General features: G+C 40.3%; 1 pseudogene; it reads left to right on the top strand.

Moving 5' to 3' along the window:
• Nucleotides 1-16,313: 16,313 nt before the first annotated feature.
• Nucleotides 16,314-18,130, top strand: LOC101597077 (annotated as a pseudogene).
• Nucleotides 18,131-19,307: the final 1,177 nt, after the last annotated feature.

Here is a 19,307-nt window from a genome sequence, read left to right as displayed (position 1 = left end):
TGAAAATCAGAAGAGCCACAGATTCACATCACAAGATTAAAGAAGCCAGAGAAGTAACTACAGGCTGTATGACCATGCATAACCAAATCAATTCAGACAAACAATGTGTTGCTATCACAGTACCTGTCTTAATATTGTACTGTAGGGCCACTGTGACAAAGGCAGAATGGTACTAGAACAAAAACAGATGGAATAGAAAAACAATGGAATAGAAGATCCAGAAATGAGTCCATACAGCTATAGCCACCAATTTCTTGACAAAGTTATCAAAAAATATACCCTCAAAAAATTCATCCCATTCAACAAATGGTGCTGGAAAAACTGGATATCCATGTGCAGAAGAATGAATTAGAATATTTCTGTCCTGTTCCAAAATCGATTCAAAAATGGATCATGTTAATTTAAAACCTCGAGCATTATAACTTCTATAAGAAAACATCAAGAACTCACTTAAAGTTATAGGTGTAAACAATAACGTTCTAAACAAAACTCCAATAGCATAGAAAAAAAATCCTCAAGAATGTATACATAAGATAACATGAAATTTAGAAGTTGCTGTACAGAAGAAGAAACCATCATCAGAGTGAATATAAAACCTACAAAATGGGAGAAAGTCTTTGTCAGCTAAAACTCAGACAGTTATTGATATTTAGAACATATATATGTATATATATGTATGTATGTATATATATATATAATATTTATATATGTATTTCTCAATTAAATACTCTAGCCACCTGCTAATCATTAAGTTGGTTAGTGAAATGAACAAGCAATTGCCAAAACTAGAAACACAAATAGACAATAAACATAAAAATTTCAGCATTCTTAGCCATTGGAGAAGTACAAATTATAACCATTTGGATATTCCATCTCACCCCAGCCAGTATGGCAATCACAACAAATTCTTGCAAGGATGTGTAGGATGGGAAAAACTTTATTCACTGTTGGTGAGAATGTAAACTTGTATAGCCACTATGATAATGACTCAGCTACACCACTCTTGGGTATATACCCAAAGGGCTCTATACTCTATACCAGATATATATGCACATCCATGTTGACTACTGTTCTATTTAAGATAGCTATCAAATAGAACCCATCTAGACATCCATCAGTTGATAAGTGCATAACAAAAATGTACATTTACACAATGGAATGTTTTTCAGATGTAAAGGAAAAATGAAGTTACAAAAATTTCAAGAAACTAGATGGAGCTGCCTAATGATATGCTAAGTAAGATCACTCAGGCCCAGAAAGACAACTCAGGTTCCCTCTCTCTCATATGTAGATCCTAACTTTAAACATTTGTACATATGTATAAAAGGAGATGTTAGAATGGGGTTAGGCAGTGAAACTAGATATGAGAACAAGTGAGGAGAATATGAATTGTAGAGAACAGGAAGAGGGCAAAAGAACAGGTGGGACAGGAGGGTGTAAAGGAGGACATATGTTAAGGGAAGGGCCAAGGTGGAAGGGGGTGGAGAGGCTGGGGTAAAAGAAACAAAAACAAATTTTGTTTGGAAAAATTTCATAATAAAATCTAATCATTTATTTAGTAAAATGTTTTAATGAAACTCATTAAGAAAAAGCTTTTTTTTTTCGAGGTATGGTCTCACTCTGGTCCAGGCTGCCCTGGAATTAACTATGCAGTTACAGGGTGGCCTTGAATTCATGGCAATCCTCCTACCTTTGCCTCCTGAGTGCTGAGATTAAAGGCATGTGCCACCATGCCTGACCCTATAGTTTTTGTTTTTTTTTAAACAAGTGTTTAGGTTAAAGGACAATTGGGGGTTAGTTCTCACCATCCACCTCATTTTGAAGTTGGGTATCTTGTTCATTTACAAGTTTCCAGTGAATTCTTCAGTCTCTGCCTCCCTTCTTTCCATAGTGACACTGGAATTACAGAAACTTTCCACAGCTTCTGACTTTTATATTGAATCTGGGGATTTAAATTTAGGTACTCAAAGTTGTGTAGCAAATGCTTTACCTAATGAGACATCTCTTCAACTCCCTTCCTAGCTATTTATCCAAGAGAAATGGAATCATATATCCACATAAGTATATCTAAGCTACCCAGGCATAGTGGCTCATGCCTTTTGTGCCAGCACAGGGGAAGCTGGAGTGGGAAGATTGCCATGAGCTCAACGTCAGACTGGTCTACAAAGTGAATTCCAGGTCAGCATGAGCTAGATTGAGCATCTGCCTTAAAGGTAAAAAAAAGTTTGTGCTGGAGAGGTGGCTCCATGATTAAAACACTTGCTTGCAAAGCCTAACAGCTTGAGTTTGATTCTCCAGGGCCAATGTAATACCAGATGCATGAAGTGGTGTTTGAATCTGGAGTTCATTTGCAGTGGCAAGAGGCACTAGTTTCACCCATTTTCTCTCTTTCTCTCCCTCTGTCTCATCTTGCTCTTCCTCCCTTTGATTACAAATAAATAAATATTCTCAAAAGATATGTAAGCAAATTTTCTTTTTCCTGGAACAATTTTAACACTTTTATTCAATAACTCTCCATTATGTCTATGGACCATGTTTCTTTATCTCTTCCTCTATTGATGAGCATCTAGACTGATTCCATATATTAGCTATCATGAATCATACAGCTAATGAAATGGATGAATAAATATCACTGAGGTCATCCTACTAAAGTAAGCAATCCTGGTCAGTCAAGAGAGGATACTGGGTGAGGTTGATGATGAATAACATTTAATACAGTTGCAGGGCCAAAAGCTATTGTATGGACATAGAAAATATCACTTGCTAACCCCATTTGACTGTTTTTGAGAGAATACAACTTGCCATGTCCTTAAATAATTGGATTTGCATTGCTCCACTTAGTGAACACTTGCAGGAATTTTGTTCTTATGTGAAATCCATATACTCTAGGTGAGTATACATGAAAAACACAAAGATGACCTGTACTGAATGCGGTTTGTATGAGTTCCCATTCCCTGTGGCCACATTTTCCTTTACATAGTCCTTGGGCAATAGCCTTGCTCCCCATTTAAGCAGATGTCATATGGTATTCCCAGCAATAAAACCAGCAGTGCTACGATCATTACCACTCAGATAGAAAATTGAATCAGATCATATGTACAACCAGAAGAGGCTACCATGCCAGTGTCCTGAACTTCTAGAGTTTGGCTTTTCTGAAGCTTCTTGATGAGACCAATATATACAACCCAGAACACTGGAGTAAAAGCTCTATGCAGCTGACTTTGGACAGTGGTGCATGGACACTAGAAAAAAGATAGCAAGATAAATTCTTTCCCATTCCTCTTAACAAATGAATGACTAAGAAATACATTGGATAAACTAAGAAGATTGTAGATTTTATGCTAGACTGAACTATAAATTGCATTTTTATGAAACATCCCATTTTACTAAGCACTTTGCTTTGTTTCTGTTTTTTTTTCTCTCTCTCTTCTTTCTCTGATTCAGCATCTCTTCTCCTATATGGTATTCCTCAAGGAAGTGTTGGAGGACATTAATGTGATTGTGATGAGGTTGGTGAATATGATGATGAATGAGGGTGTTGTGCGTGATGATAGTCTGGCTGATATTGGTGATGGCTTGTTGATAAATATTCATGAGACTCATAGTGAAAGTTTAGTCAAAAATGCAGCCAGGCATGGTGGCACACACCTTTAATCCCAGCACTTGGGGGGGGCAGAGGGAGGAGGATTGTGGAGAGTTGGAGGCCACTCTGAGACTGCCCAGTGAATTTCAGGTCAGCCTGACATAGAGTGAGACCCTACCTCAAAAACACTAAAATAAAATAAAATAAATAAAATAAAAAAAATACAATACAATACAATAAAATGGACCACATATATGATGGTGGCCATACAATGAAGGGAAGAATTCCTGTCACCTAGTGAGGATTTAGCCACATTTATGTCATAGGGCAACACAGTATGTACAGTTTAGTGATGATGTTGATGTATTAACACACTCTGTGTCATAAGTCCAATAAGGGTATAGCAAATAAACTTATGTATAGCACATAATAATAATAAGCAACTATGCGTTTATCAAATGGGTTTATTAAACTCTACTTTTTATTGCTGGAGCTCTTTCTTCTTTAAAATAATTCAATTAAAAAATGCTTTCTAGATTTGTGTTTCCGGGATTTCCGGCCAAGATGGCAACCACCTAGCTGTGCTGCAAAGTACTGGGGAAAGGAAGGCAAGACATTAAGGGTTTTCTGGGTCTTCTTGTCATGGGAGGGCACAGAACGGGGGAAAACAGGGAATCAAGGAACCCCTCTCAGTGAGTACACCCCCCCCAAACATTCGCTGCTGTTCTCCCATTGCCGCCAACCAGATCCGCTACCAGTATGCTCCGATCTTGCACCCACCAGGCCCGCTGTGCTGTGCTCTGATCGTGCACCCACAGGGCTCGCTGCCACTATGCTCCAATCGTGCACCTGCCGGGCCCTCCGCACTCTGCTCAGATTGCGTGCCCGCCACCTCTGCATCTGTGCTCAGATCCTAAGTTCAGCAGGCCAGTCTCTCACTACTGCCTCCTCAGGTGCCATCCCTACCTGTCTGTTCCGGGCCATCACCCATTCCCTGTGGCAGGGAAGCACAGACTGTTTCTAGGTCCCAGTGTTCCCAGCCAGAGTTTCGGCAGCGTCAGGACTTAGTACCTCAGTCCCCCTCCAAGCTCTAATGCAGGCAGCATTGGTGCATTACTGCTTCAGACTTCAGGCAACTTTGGTGCCCCTCTCAGGCAGTAGATAGGCAGCATTAGCAAGTGAGAGCCAAAGACATGGCTGCTTGGCAACTGCCCCAGGTTGCCTCAGATTCCCATTGTGCTAGAGCCCAGGCTGATGCACCCACCTACCTGCCCATACACTGTCATGGGTGGAACACAGCACAAAAGAAAAAACATGAAAAATCAAATGCAAGAAAATCCAGTTAGATTACCCAGTCCTACAAGGAATACATCTAACCAAAACATAGAAGAGTCATTACGATCAGAACATCAAATGGAAGCTATGAGCAATGCAATCCTGACCAACCTACTGCTAGAACTTGCAGGAAAGCAGCACAGGACTGATAATCGTGTGGATGCTACAATCACTAAGCTAGAATAGCTTGATAAGATAATGGAAGGAGTTCAAAGAGAGTTAGTAGATTGAGGGAGAGTGAAAAAAAAAGAGGCCCTTAAAAAATGAGCTGGCCACACTAAATGAAGTCATAAAGAAATGCAAGGATGAATTCCAAGAAGTATCAAGAAAATCAGAAAATGATGTGAAAAGGGAGCTTGACAGAGTGATGGAAATGATTCATAGAAAAGTAGTAGAGAATGCAAACTTAATTTAACAAGTCCAGAACTCCCTAGAAGCTCTCAAGAATAGAGTCAGCAAAGTGTAGGATAGAAACTCTGATCTGGAAGACAAGATGGAAGAAGCAGTTCGAGAGTTCAAAAATTTCAGTAAGTTCAAAAGTTCCTGTGAACAGAACATGAGGGAATTGTGGGATACACTTAAATGCCCTAATATCAGAATCACTGGAATACAGAAGGAGAAGAATTTCAGACCAAAGACATGGAGAACTTATTTAACAAAATAATTGAAGAAAACTTCCCCAGTCTCTTAAAAGAAAGGCCCATCAAGATACAAGAAGCGAACAGAACTCCAAACAGACTGGACCAAAGGAGAAACCCTCCAAGACATATTATCATTAAGACTCTAAATATTAAGACTCCAAACTCTAAGAACCTATGGCTTCCAACCCAAACTACTCTACCTGGCAAAAGTATCCCTCATAATAGATGGTGAAAGAAAAACTTTCCATGACAAAACTCAGTTTTACAATTATATGAACACAAAACCCAACCTACAGAGAGTATTTCAGGAAATTCTCCACAGAGAAGAAACAAATAACCAAACTCAAATGCCTACAAGAAGCAGATCACAATAACCAAACCCAGAGTAGGCACAAAAAACTTCAAAGCCCATGAAAACACCAACACACATCTACCACCACAACATGGCAGGGATCAAATCAAATCTCACAGTCATTACCTTAAAGACCAATGGCCTTAATTCATCCATCAAGAGACACAATCTAACAGGATGGATCAAAAAATTAGACCCCTCAATCTGTTGCCTTCAAGAAACAAACCTCACCACTAAAGACAGACACCACCTCAGGGGAAAGGGGTGGAAGACAATATTCCAAGCAAATGGGAATAAGAAACAAGCAGGTGTTGCTATATTAATATCGGATAAAATAGACTTCAAACCAAATATAATCAAAAAAGACAAAGAAGGCTATTTTCTACTCATCAAGGGAACAATCCATCATGAGGATATTGCAACCATAAATCTGTATGAACCAAACACAGGTGCACCACAGTTCATAAAGCAAAACCTACTTGACAATAAAACAGAAATAACCACTAACACAATCATAACTGAGGACTTCAATACACCATTATCAGTAATAGATCATCCAAACAGAAACTCAACAGGGAAGTAAGAGAGCTCAACAAAACTATAGATCACTTAGACCTAATGGACATCTACAGAACTTGCCACCCCAAATCCACAGACTACGCATTCTTCTCAGCAGCTCATGTAACATTCTCCAAAATAGACCATATACTGGGTCACAAAGACTGCCTTCACATATTTAGGAAAATTGACATAATTCCCTGCATGATATAATATCACAATGCTATAACACTAGAAATCAACAACAAAAGACCCACCAGGAATCCCAACGACACTGGAAACTGGACAGCACACTTTTAAACAATAAATGGATAGTGGATGAAATAAAAAATGAAATTGCAAAATTCCTGGAATTGAATGACAATGAGAACACATCATACCAAAACTTATGTGACACAATGAAGGCAGTCCTCAGGGGAAAATTCATAGCACTCAATGCCTTCATAAAAAAGACAGAAAGGGGCTGGAGAGATGGCTTAGCGGTTAAGCGTTTGCCTGTGAAGCCTAAGGACCCCGGTTCGAGGCTCGGTTCCCCAGGTCCCATGTTAGCCAGATGCACAAGGGGGCGCACGCGTCTGGTGTTCGTTTGCAGAGGCTGGAGGCCCTGGCATGCCCATTCTCTCTCTCTCCCTCTTTCTCTGTCTGTCACTCTCAAATAAGTAAATAAAATAAACCAAAAAATTTTTTTAAAAAAGGAAGGGTTATCTCATTTGTCTGGTGCTAACTTACTCTCCATTGGACAATATACTTCTCTTTTTCAGATAGATATAGATCCTAAGGAGGGAGCCACCCCATCATACCTCAAAAGGGCCCCAGCTGAAACTAAGAACAGTTGGCGAAACAAGCAAGGGTGCTATTTTCTTGGTGAACTGGGTACCAGCACAAGGGTAAAGGAGATCAACACAGAGAAAAATCACCTCCTACCAAATTAGTGATCCAGAGACATAGAGGCCCCCAAGACCTTATCACTAAAGCAGACCAAAAATGAACCCAACATGGCTCAGAAAAATTTTGCTTAAGAGGGAGCAGAAAGAATGTCAGAGCCACATGTTGGGTCATGATACACAGAGACATTTATCCTACCCATAACTGTGGGCTAACTCCAGAATGCATGACCCATATGCCTCAACAAGGAGGGGCCAAGGGGAGGGGGCAGGTTACAGATGAACCTAGTAATGGTACCAAACTGACTCTTAGCTGAGTATGAAAGTAATTAATAAAAAAAAATGCTTTCTGTAAGAGTCACCATGTGACACTAGCAGAGATTCTTCCATCTTTGCCTTGTTTGATTCAAAAGACTGAGTGACTGACCTAGACTGGCTTTAAGCATGCTTTGTGATGGTCCCACAGTGATGCAACTCTCTAGTGATGTTTCTCATGAGGAGCCCTCACTTACATAACTGCTTTGAGAAGATGATGAAAGCCTGGGAAATCCATGGCCCACTAGATCAATTTCACTCACATTCGGTATCGTTTTCTTTGGTTCTTTTCCTTTGGCATGTCCATGTGACTTGCTTAAGCTAATAAAAAAGCTATAAGTGCTTAAAAAAGAAAAGAAACTAGAATAATTCTCAACTGAAAGCAATCCAATAGACATCAACAGGTTAATTGATAAACCGATTATTATGGTCTACTTAGAATATACACAGTAAGATGGAACAAAGTATCAAGATTTGCATGGACCTAACTCAAATACACCATATTAATGAAAAAAAAAACAGATAAAAAGTAGCAATATTGGTTTAATGCATTTGCATAAAATTTCTGAAAAGTGTACATCCTTAGGGAAAGAAAAGAGATGAATGGCTATCATCCTGGATCAGGAGGAAGATTGAAAATGATATGTGGACATGTTTCAGGGAAAGGTTAAGGTCTTAAAAGTATACTGCAATAAAGGTTCTACAACACCAATAACTTATTAAAGATAACTGACTTGGCCACAATTTTAAGTAAATTTCACCTTAATGAATTTTTTGTGAGCTAGAGTCTTGTTGTGGAGCCTAGGCTGTCCTTAAACTCACAATCTTCCTACTTCTGCTTCTTTAGTGTTGGCATTAAAGAACTACACCATCACACATGACAATAACATTACTTTCAAAAGGAAAGTGTGAACTCTGATGTGAATGGAAGTTGGGCAATATCAAATTCTGAGATACTCACCTTAAAACATCTCACTAACTTTTTCCCAGTAGGTTACTAAATGGAACTTTAATATATTTACATATCTATCAATATAATGTTTTCAGCTATTGTTTATATAGTAAAAAAAAATGTATATCCATCCCCTAAACAAAATACAAGGCATTCTATGGAAAATAATGTGCAAAATAAAGTGTTTGTCACATTTCAAATGTTACATTATGAGAAGCAGGGATGATGGTTTGGATAGTAGAAGTATGTCAGTATAAAGCATTTTTCTCAGTAGGCTTTAGATAGGTGTTATGGAATATGAAGAAACTGCTTTACAGCAAATGTGTTTATTGATTAGAGATTATTAAGAAATATTTTAGTCAAAATGTGTGGTATGCTTCTATTGTAGCTTGCATTTTAATAAATTGAACATAAATATAGGTTTATTGGTAATACCATATTTTCCCAGTACAAATAAAGGAAAGTGGGTTTTGTTTGACATTTTGAAACATTTGAGGAGCATCTGTTTCAGAACAACTTTACTTATGTGAAGCAAGAGAAACTTATTCATTAAAAATAAAATATAAATGACAACTGATAAATACTACAGCTGGATGAACCCTGACAGCAGTGTGCTAAGTAAACAAAGAAGACACAAGAGGATGCATGTTATGTGATTGCATTAATGTGGAGTGTCCAAGAGATGCAAATCCACATAAGTAGAAAATGGACCAGTCATTACCAGAGTCACTGCTGATGAAAAAATATTGTTGAATTATAAAGTGGTGATAGCTTTGTAATAACCATCAATTTATATATTTTTAAAAAATGAATTGTTGATTTCATGAATAAAAATAAAAAGCTATTACTAGAAGAGTACAAGTAATAAATAGAAATATGTATGAATATACCTTGATATGCATAAAATATCTCTAAACATAAATATAAGAAATTACTTACATTACTTTTTTTTTTTTCCCAGAGAAAAAATCTGGTAGCTAGAGTTAGGTTTTAGAAAAAAAATGCCATCATTGTATACTGTTGTGTAACTTGTAAACTTCTCAAGGAATAAAATTTTAATCCATCAAAATATTCTTCACAATAAATATTATTTTTAAAGAGAAGCTGATGCATTTCTACTAGAGAAAGGAGTTCAGAGAGACTCCACCAAGACAGTATGTCCTATATTTTTTTCCTCATCATGGCAAATACTTAAAGCAATATCTGTACTGTGAGGGATGCACTTCCTTGAGCTTCAAAAATTGTGGCATTTGGGCTAGAGGGGTGGCTTAGCAGTTAAGGCATTTGCCTACAAAGCCAAAGGATCCAAGTTTGATTCTCCAGGACCCAGGTTAGCCAGATGCACAAGAAGGTGCATACATCTGGAGTTCGTTTGCAGTGGCTGGAGGCTCTGGAATGCTCATTCTCTCTCTCTCCCTCTTTCTCTGATAAATAAATAAATAAAAATACTTTTTTTAAAAATTGTGGCATTTGATGTTTTCTATTTCTCAGAAATGTAAGTTTCGTTGGACCAGTATTTATTTCTTTTATTAAAAAAATGTTTTATTTATGAGAGAGAGATATATAGAAAGAGAGAGAGAAAATGGGTGCACCAAGGCCTCAAGCCATTGGAAACAAACTCTAGATGCATGAATCACCTTGTGAATCTGTCTTGTGTGGGTTCTGGGGAATTGAACCTGGGCCCTTAAACTTTGCAAGCAAGTGACTTAACCTCTAAGTCATCTCTCCAGCCCATAACTGTGTTGCTTTCTAATGGGACCTTTCTGCCAGCCAAATTAACACACCGAAAGCAACTCCCCTGTTTTAGAATCCAATGCATAGAGATTTTATTTCTTCAGTTGATAATCTTATGACCCTTTGTACTTAGAGGCTTAGAGAATGTCTTTGGGTTTAGAGACTGAAATAAGAACCTCATTGTGCACACTTACAAGTCCTTGCTTCCCTCTGCCTTGGACTCTGGAGCCTCTGTGAGAAACAGAGTGCCCTGCTTCTTGTCATCAAAGAAGAAAGACATTGTCTCATGATATGCAGGCTGCTTTCCCCAAGGCCATTTTTGTCAAGTACATGCTGTGACATATTTCTCTCTCCATTCTTGATGCTAAATATAGGGGGATTCTACTGAGGCTATTTTTTTTTTTTTTTAGAAATTATATTGTTTAGCTGGGCATGGTAGCACATTTCTTTAATCCCAGGACTTGGGAGGCAGAAGTAGCAGGATCACTGTGAGTCCCAGGCTACCCAGAGACTACATAGTTAATTCCAGGTCAGCCAGGGTTAGAGCTAGATCCTACTTTAAACCTCCCCCACCACACACACACACACAAAAAAAAAAAAAACCAAAGAAATTATGTTTAATGTAAATGACGTCTAGGGATACTGGTCTTATAGAGTTGTGTAATGAGCCAATTCTTATTCCTCCCCATATCTAGCCCCTTGTACAGGGCAAAGGATATTATTTTATAAAAAATCAAGACTGAAATAAAAGTTTAGAGAATACTTTCTGTGACTCTCTTTCTCAATACTTGTCAGGGATTTGCATAGACCCAAATTTCATCAGCACTATGCCAAAAATGTAGTCAATACTCTCTTTAGTCCTAAAACACAACTAGAGAACTTTGAAGTGATTCTTTAAGACATATTTTAATACTTTCATGTTATGTGGCCTAAGGTCTTCCCCACTCAGTGGTGATGCCAGTCCCCACACCCCATTGTGACAAAATACAAGAGATAAATAACTTACAATAAAGCAAAGTGTACTTTGACCCTAGGTTTTAGAGGTGTCAGTCAATGAGCCCTTAGCCCTTTAGGCCTGTGATGGCATAGCATATTATGGTGGAAGATCATGTAATGGGAAACTTCTTAATCTCATAGCAGCTAGAATTAAAAAGAGAAACAGGAAAAAACCAAGGTCCTAATATCCCCAGCAAGGGGATGACTCCAATGATCTACCTTCCTCCCACCATGTCTCACTTCCTAAAGATTCTACTGCCTCCCAGCAGCACACAGGCTGGGAACTAAGCCTTCAGCACATGGCCTTTAGGGAAATTTCAGATACAATTGTGGTCGTAGTAACAACAGTGCTATAAGCCTAACTTGTGAAATAATCTTTCCTTAATTTAAAAATTAATCCATAATGAAAAGTTTGAGCTTCTAAGGATGCTTATATTTATGATAGATTCCAATGTGTATCAGCTATGAATTTTACTGAAAAGTACTTGTCTATTTATTTCAACAGTTCTTAACCTTCTGATTGACTACAGAAAGCATCATATGAAGGTGCCCTCAGAATACTGGCAAAAGAGGGGGTACAAAAGAAGAAAGAAGCTCAGAAAGGACTCCGGTCCCACAGGGTCCCTGAAGTTTTAGTCTTAATCAGAAGGGCACCTGGCTCTCTACAAAACAACCAGAGGCTTTGACCCCCTAATCACCAGCTAAGGGCCACTCTGAGAAAGTAAATATTAAGTCCTTCCATCTCCCTTCTAAGTAGAAATGGGACTAGGTATTAAGACTGAATCCTGAAGGAGGGCCTGGGATTTCTGTGCACATTAATTTTTGCTGAAATAAGCTGTGTTCCACTGACTCTGCTGAGTTTGACCACAGGATTATTTGCAATAGGGAATATTATGTTTCTTTCTAAACTTTGTGTATGTGTGTTTAATGCGCATGCTGGGGTCCCTTGCCACTGCAAATGAATGACTATCTGGCTTTACATAGGGAGCTGGGGAATTGAACTCAGGCCAACAAGCTTTGCTAGCAAAAGTCTTTATGGCTGAGCCATCTCTCTACCCCCCATATTATATTCTTGATAGCAATTAATTCCTTATAAGGTATTTTCCTACAGCAAAGCAAAAATTGCTCATCTAAAATATTTTTCTTCAAGTTTAGCAAAGTATCAGGGTAGAAAGCAAACAAAATTGATCCCTTAATATGTTGGACACCTTTCCATCATAAATGCAAATGTGGTAGATGTTCTTTTAAGCATTTGGTATATTTTCCTTTGACCTTTCAATACAAAATTCAGTAACAATCACCTCAGCAAAATGGTTAGAATGAAAAGCTTGACTAGTTGGCATGAGGGGAACACACTCTTACTTCTCAGATGTATTTCTAGAGTCTTGGCACATCGTTGGGCCTCAGAATCACAAACAAGAGCTGGTGGAAGGTTATGAAGTGGGACTGGGAATACCAACACACGTGTAAAATCTAAAATATGTGAACGGATACATTTAGGTACAAAAATAGGCCCATCAAAATGCCAGACACCAGAGTTTTCCTCTGTTTAAGTCACAAATGAGACCCTGCAAATTTGTTCAATGGAGAATTAACATGCGATCATGATTTAGCTTCTCTTAGCACATCAGGAAGAAAACTAATTTGGTCCCCCAGGTAAATGTTTATCCTTTATAGACTCTCCTCCCACCTTTTTAAATTTTCAATGAAGGGTATTGATTTTATTTGTTCCCACACCTACTTAATCAGAGGCAAGGCCGAGAAGGAGAAAGACTATGGAGGGGAATTGCTTCTGTGCTCTCGGCTTTTACCTGTGTGTTTACTCATTTCCCTCTTCCACTAGGCTATATCCATCAAGAAGACAGATGCCATGTTTTGCATATTCATTTCCACATTTCTGGTTATACTCCTGCCAGAAAAGTGTTTGGAACAGAGATTTAATAAACATTTCTGGGGAAATGGCTTAGTGGTTATGGCATTTGCCTGCGAAGCCTTAGGACCTGGGTTCAATTCCCCAGGACCCACATAAGCCAGATGCACAAGGGAGCACATGTGTCTGGAGTTTGTATGCATTGGCTAGAGGTCCTAGCATGCCCATTCTCTCTTTCTCTGTCTGTCTCTATCTGATAAATAAATGAAATAAAATAAACATTTCTGAAAATAAAAATGTGTATGGCAAGATCACTGGATTCATAAAGAATGTACTGGGGTGAGATGTGTTCATGGCAATTGTGAGTAGGGGTAGCAAAGTCATTAGAGAAGGGACAGCCAGGGCAATCAGTACAGTAATACAAATAGATGAGGTTTCACCAGTGTGGCCATTTTAACATGACAGTAGTTTTATTGATCTCAGTAGATTTCAAATATAAGTTGATTCCAATTCTGCTCACACTCACATTTTGGTCTTTGGGATCCTAGAAGCTACAAATGCCTCTGTGCCTGGAAACTAAATGCAATTAGATTGAATACTGACAGATGAGCCAATATTATAAAGGATTTGGTACATTTTAAAAAATTAAGAAAACTGAGATCAGAAAATCTCCTCTGTAGTAAATAGGAATGGCCACATTGCAACCCTAGGAATGCATGCATGTAGCTTACCAACAACTCATCTGGGATAGAACTGATTGGGAGGCCTCTTCTTCATCTAGAAATGCAGTTATATATTTCAGACACCAAGCAATGCATTTAGCCTTTCTATCTATCCAAGAAATGAACCCTAATCTAGACATCTAGGCCCTGACCTCTGTTATTCTATGCTCAAGTCTACTCTCTAGGCATGAACTGTAAGGGAGGGGAACTCCACACAGGAAGAGATGCTCATATTTAAAAGAAACCCAAGTTGTCTTCATCAGATGCCCTGGACAGCTGTGTCTCTCTGTGAGATGAGAAACTGTGAGGGGACAGAAATCATGGAATAAGTCATTCTTCCGTGTTGGCAGGAAATTGGCTCCAATATTCCCACAGATACTCCATGTATACTGTCAATACTGTAGATGCCCAAGTGTCAATATAAATCAAGTGTTTTATGTACATATGCATGTAGTCCTATATACATTAAAATATCCCTAGAATACTTAAATCACTTAATATAATGAGAATGCTAATCAAAAATTGTTTAGAGAATGATGATAAATCTAGATATGTTCAGTAAAGATGCATTTTTGTAAAATAGTTTTGGTGTAAAAACTGAATTCAGATACAGCCTGAGAACTAAAAGAAATGATATTGTGGTGTATCTCCATTTTGCTGTACTTGGTTTTATGTTTTCCCTTTTACAAAAAAAGACTCTCATTTCATGCTCTGTGCCTTCTTCTGGGACAGATGGTAGCACTGGGGGGACTACCTGATGCATCATCTGTTAAGGCTTCCCAAAGGCCACTAGTATCAGATAGAGAGTGATATTGGCTCAATTCCTTTCAACCTCCATCTTAGTAGTTCGCTGCTAGTGCCTGGCAACCTGAGAGCACCCTCCTACTATAGGTTAGTCTTCATTGGGTCACATAAAATCTGACCACAGTTGTGAAAGCTGCAGAACATAGCCTCCATTTGGCTGGAATTTACAAGGGAAGTTCTATGTCCTTTATATTGTATTTGATTTTGAAAGTGGCAAAATCAAATAAAAGAGGGCACTGAAGGGGAAGAAAAAGCATACAAGAAGGTGAAGGGTTAATCAAAATTAAAGACGTTATGAAAAGACATATGGATACCTACTTCTTCACTAGCTAACCTATACATATGCTAAGAAAAAAAAAAGTTTTAGAAGAAGTACCCTGTGGGTGTAGATAATGCTGTTCCAGAAGTTATAGGTTGTTATAAGAAAATTCAGTACCAGGAATAGTATACTGTCCAGTGAATTGTTCGTCAGAGAGACCACTGATGCCTCCAAAATATTTATTGCCAAAACTTTTGTTTTCCCACCAGAACTAGATATTAAGACCCTATTTTTTTTTCAAAATATGAACTCATTCTAGCCCTGGTTGACCTAGAACTCACTCTGCAGCTACAAGGTGGCCTCAAACTCATGTCAGTGTTGGGATTAAAGATCTGTGCCACCACCTCTGCTCAGTACAACTCTGTTGCTGAAGACACCACATGATTGAGCTGCAAGACAGTGAAAAATCAAGCTGGAGCTGAGCTAGAAGTCTCCTCCCTGTTGACCAGCTGTCAAGATGCTGCAAAGAGCTATGCAGCCTGTTGGAGAAGACCCTGGAAGTTTTACTGGTGTAATGATGTCGTGTCTGTTATGGGGAAACCAACTTCTCTCTAATTGGATGTAAGGCAGATTCCACAGGAGGAAAGTCATGCCTGATACTGAACACCTAATTAAAATCCTATAGCTACGGAGGCCATAATCCCTAGAGGGGAACTACTAGTGTTGTCTGGCCAAATGGAAGTCTCATATATTATGCCCACCAAACTGTCCTTTAATATTTATATCTATGCCCATATATTAATGCTTCTCTCACTTTTTGTTAGAGAAGCTTCTCTTTTTTCAGATGACAATGGCCAACTGGGGAGACTCAAAGCTCACCATTATGCTGAGAAGGAGTGACAGTGAAGTGTTCAGCACTGTGAGGCATCTCTATCAAACCCCAGCGTTCTGGGACCAATGCAGAAGTGGCAGAAGGCATATAAGAATCAATAGAAAGGGAGAACTGCTTTGCAATACCATCTTCCAGACATGAAGTGGACATGAAATCCATGGCCTCACAGTGGCTGATGCTACTTACACAAGACCTGCAAAATAGGAGGGCAAAATGATGATCTCATAATGGAAGAGAAAGTAGTTGGAGCAAAGAACAGATTCAGTGGAGGAGGATTCAAGAGGAGGAAATGGAGAGTAATGGGAGAAGATTATGATCATGTTATGTTGTTTATATGTATGGAGGTTGTCAAACACAAGTTTTGAAAAATAAAAGAAAATTTAAAAATGAAGTACAGGAGCTCGGAGGACTTTACAACGTGGAGCCATGGGTGGCCTGGAGAAAAAGAAGTATGAACGGGGCTTTGTCACCAACTATATAAGTCGAAACAAAGCCCAGAAGAAGCTGCAGCTGAGCCTGGCTGACCTCAGGCGGTTGTGCATCTTGAAGGGCATTTATCCTCATGAGCCCAAACATAAGAAGAAAGTTAACAAGGGCTCCACAGCAGCCCGAACGTTTTACCTTGTCAAAGACATCAAGTTTCTCCTCAATGAACCCATCATCAACAAGTTTCGGGAATACAAGGTGTTTGTTCGGAAGCTCTGGAAGGCCTATGGGAAGAGCGAGTGGAATGGTGTGGAGCGCCTGAAGGACAATAAGCCCAACTACAAACTTGACCACATCGTCAAGGAGGGGTGCCCCACGGTCATCGACGCTCTGCGGGACCTGGATGACGCCTTGTCCATGTGCTTTCTCTTTTCCACCTTCCCACGGACCAGCAAGTGCCATGGGCAGACCGTTCAGCTGTGCCGGGGCTCACCGTTGAGTCATCGCAGCCCGTGCCCTGCGCAAGGTCTTCCTGTCCATCAAAGGCATCTACTACCAGGCTGAGGTACTGGGCCAGCCCATTGTGTGGATCGCACCCTGTGCCTTCTCCCATGACCATCCAACAGATGTGGACTACAGGGTCATGGCCACCTTCACTGAGTTCTACACCACCCTTCTGGGTTTTTTCAACTTCCGTGTCTACCGTTCACTCAACCTCCACTACCCTCCCAAGCTTGAAGGTCAAGCCCAAGCAGACACGGAAGCCAGCGAGGGCGCCCACGCATTGGACTCTGAGAGCTCTATGGAGAAACCTGCGGCCCTCAGTGCCAGCCTGGCCCGTGTGGTGGTACCTGCTGCGGAAGAGGAGGCCGAGGCACGTGAGTTTCGCGCTGACGGGGACATGGCAGCACAGGAGCAAGTCTGCAGGAAGGAACTGGAGGCACAAGAAAAGCACAAGAAACTCTTTGAAGGCCTAAAGTTTTTCCTGAGTCGTGAAGTGCCCCGTGAGGCGCTGGCCTTCATCACCGGGAGTTTTGGTGGAGATGTATCCTGGGACAAATCTTTTTGTACTGGAGCCACCTATGATGTCACAAACTCCCGCATCACCCACCAGATGGCCTGGGCAGCAAACTCCCGTCATTGGCAGGTACTGCGCGCAGCCCCAGGGGGCGTTTGACTGTGTGAGTGCCCGGCTGCTTCTCCCGGTGGCGGAGTACTTCCCCGGAGTGCGGCTGCCCCGCACCTCTCACCCTTCGTGTCTGAGGAGGAAGGAGACTACATCCCCCCTGAGAAGCTGAAACTGCTGGCCCTGCAGCGCGGAGAGGACCCTGGAAAGTTGGAAGAGTCAGAGGAGGAAGAGGAAGACATTGACGGTGATGAAGATGGAGGAGATGAATAGGAGGAGGAGGATGCTGAGGCCGGTTCAGAAAAGAAGAAGGAGCCATGCCTGTCAGCCGTGGAAGAGCAAAGGATGGAAGGAAAGTGATGGCAGGCACTGTGAAGCTGGAAGATAAGCAGCGGATGGCCCAAGAGGAGGAAAGTGAGGCAAGGCGATTGGCTATCATGATGATGAAGAAACGCGAGAAGTACCTTTACCAGAACATCATGTTTGGCAAGAGGCGCAAAATCCGGGAGGCCAACAAGCTGGCCGAGAAGCGAAAAGTCCATGATGAGGCTGTGAAGTCTGAGAAGAAGGCCAAGAAGGCAAAGCCTTTATGAGCACTAGTAACTTCCCGCTGGGCCAAGGCCAGCATGGCAGAAATATGGCAGAGGGCCTAAGCTTGGGGACAGACCAGAGTCATTCCTCTCCCCCCGCCCCCATGTGCAGTGTCCTTATGCTTCTTTCTGGCTGGATGTGTGGATGACCCAAGCCTCCCTCCCTTGGGGTTCCTGCTTAGGGCTGGGCAGAGAAGAGCCCTCTGGACCCACTCCATGCCCACACTCTCCGGAGGCTGACATGAGGGATGGGAGCAGGAGCCTGACTGTCCTCTCTTGCTGTCCCCATTCACCTTGGCTTTCCACAGCCTCCACCCACACAGTTGGACTCATGGTACTCGGGGTGCTGTGATGGGGTAAGGGTGGGGAGCTTTTGTTATTAAATGGCTGGACTTTTGCAGCCAATTGGAAAAAAAAATGAAGTACAGGAGGGCATTATTTCTGATAATGGCACAGTTCTACCTCTTGATTGCTGTGGTGGTTACATGACAATATATAACATAAAATCCCATGTACATAAATTCACATTATAATGATTCATATTGTCAACTTGACAGAACCTAGATTGTGAAGGATTATATAGATTAGATTACCAATATGCATATATATGAGAAATTATCTGGATTAGTTTAACTATGGTTGTAAGAACCACCTTAACTGTAGGGGGATCATCATTCTATGGGCTAGGATCCTATATTATATAAAAAGAGAGCTAGGGCTGAAAGGATGGCTTAGCAGTTAAGGTGTTTGCCTGCAAAGCCAAAGGACCCAGGTTCTATTCCCCATGACCCACGTTAGCCAGATGCACAAGGGGTTGCATGCATCTGGAGTTCATTTGCAGTGGTTGGCAGCTCTGGCATGCTTCTCTCTCTCCCCATCCCTATCTCATTCTCTCCCTCTTTCTCTGTCAAATAAATAAATATATTTTTTTAAAAAAGAGAGAGTTAGCTGAACAACAGCATTCATCACTACATTATTATTGTGATGCTGTGATGGCAGCTTCTTATTACTGCCATGTTTTCCCTACCCTGGTAAACACTACCCTCTGGAACTATCAATAGAAATAAATCTTTACCTTCCAAAAAATTTAAAAATAAAAACCAAATTGGATGATTAGATTAATAACTGTACTGTTTAAGCCATCTGCAAACTGAATTGAAGCAAACAGCCATTTGATTAGTTAAATGAATGAAGACACTTACTTGATCTTTGCATACATTTCTGCAATTTTTATCATTTTTCTATGGACAGTATAAGTACATTAAGGA

The sequence above is a fragment of the Jaculus jaculus genome, chromosome 4, assembly GCF_020740685.1.
Source record: "Jaculus jaculus isolate mJacJac1 chromosome 4, mJacJac1.mat.Y.cur, whole genome shotgun sequence".
NCBI classification, from domain to species: domain Eukaryota; kingdom Metazoa; phylum Chordata; class Mammalia; order Rodentia; family Dipodidae; genus Jaculus; species Jaculus jaculus.
This window is presented reverse-complemented; position numbering and strand designations above follow the sequence as displayed.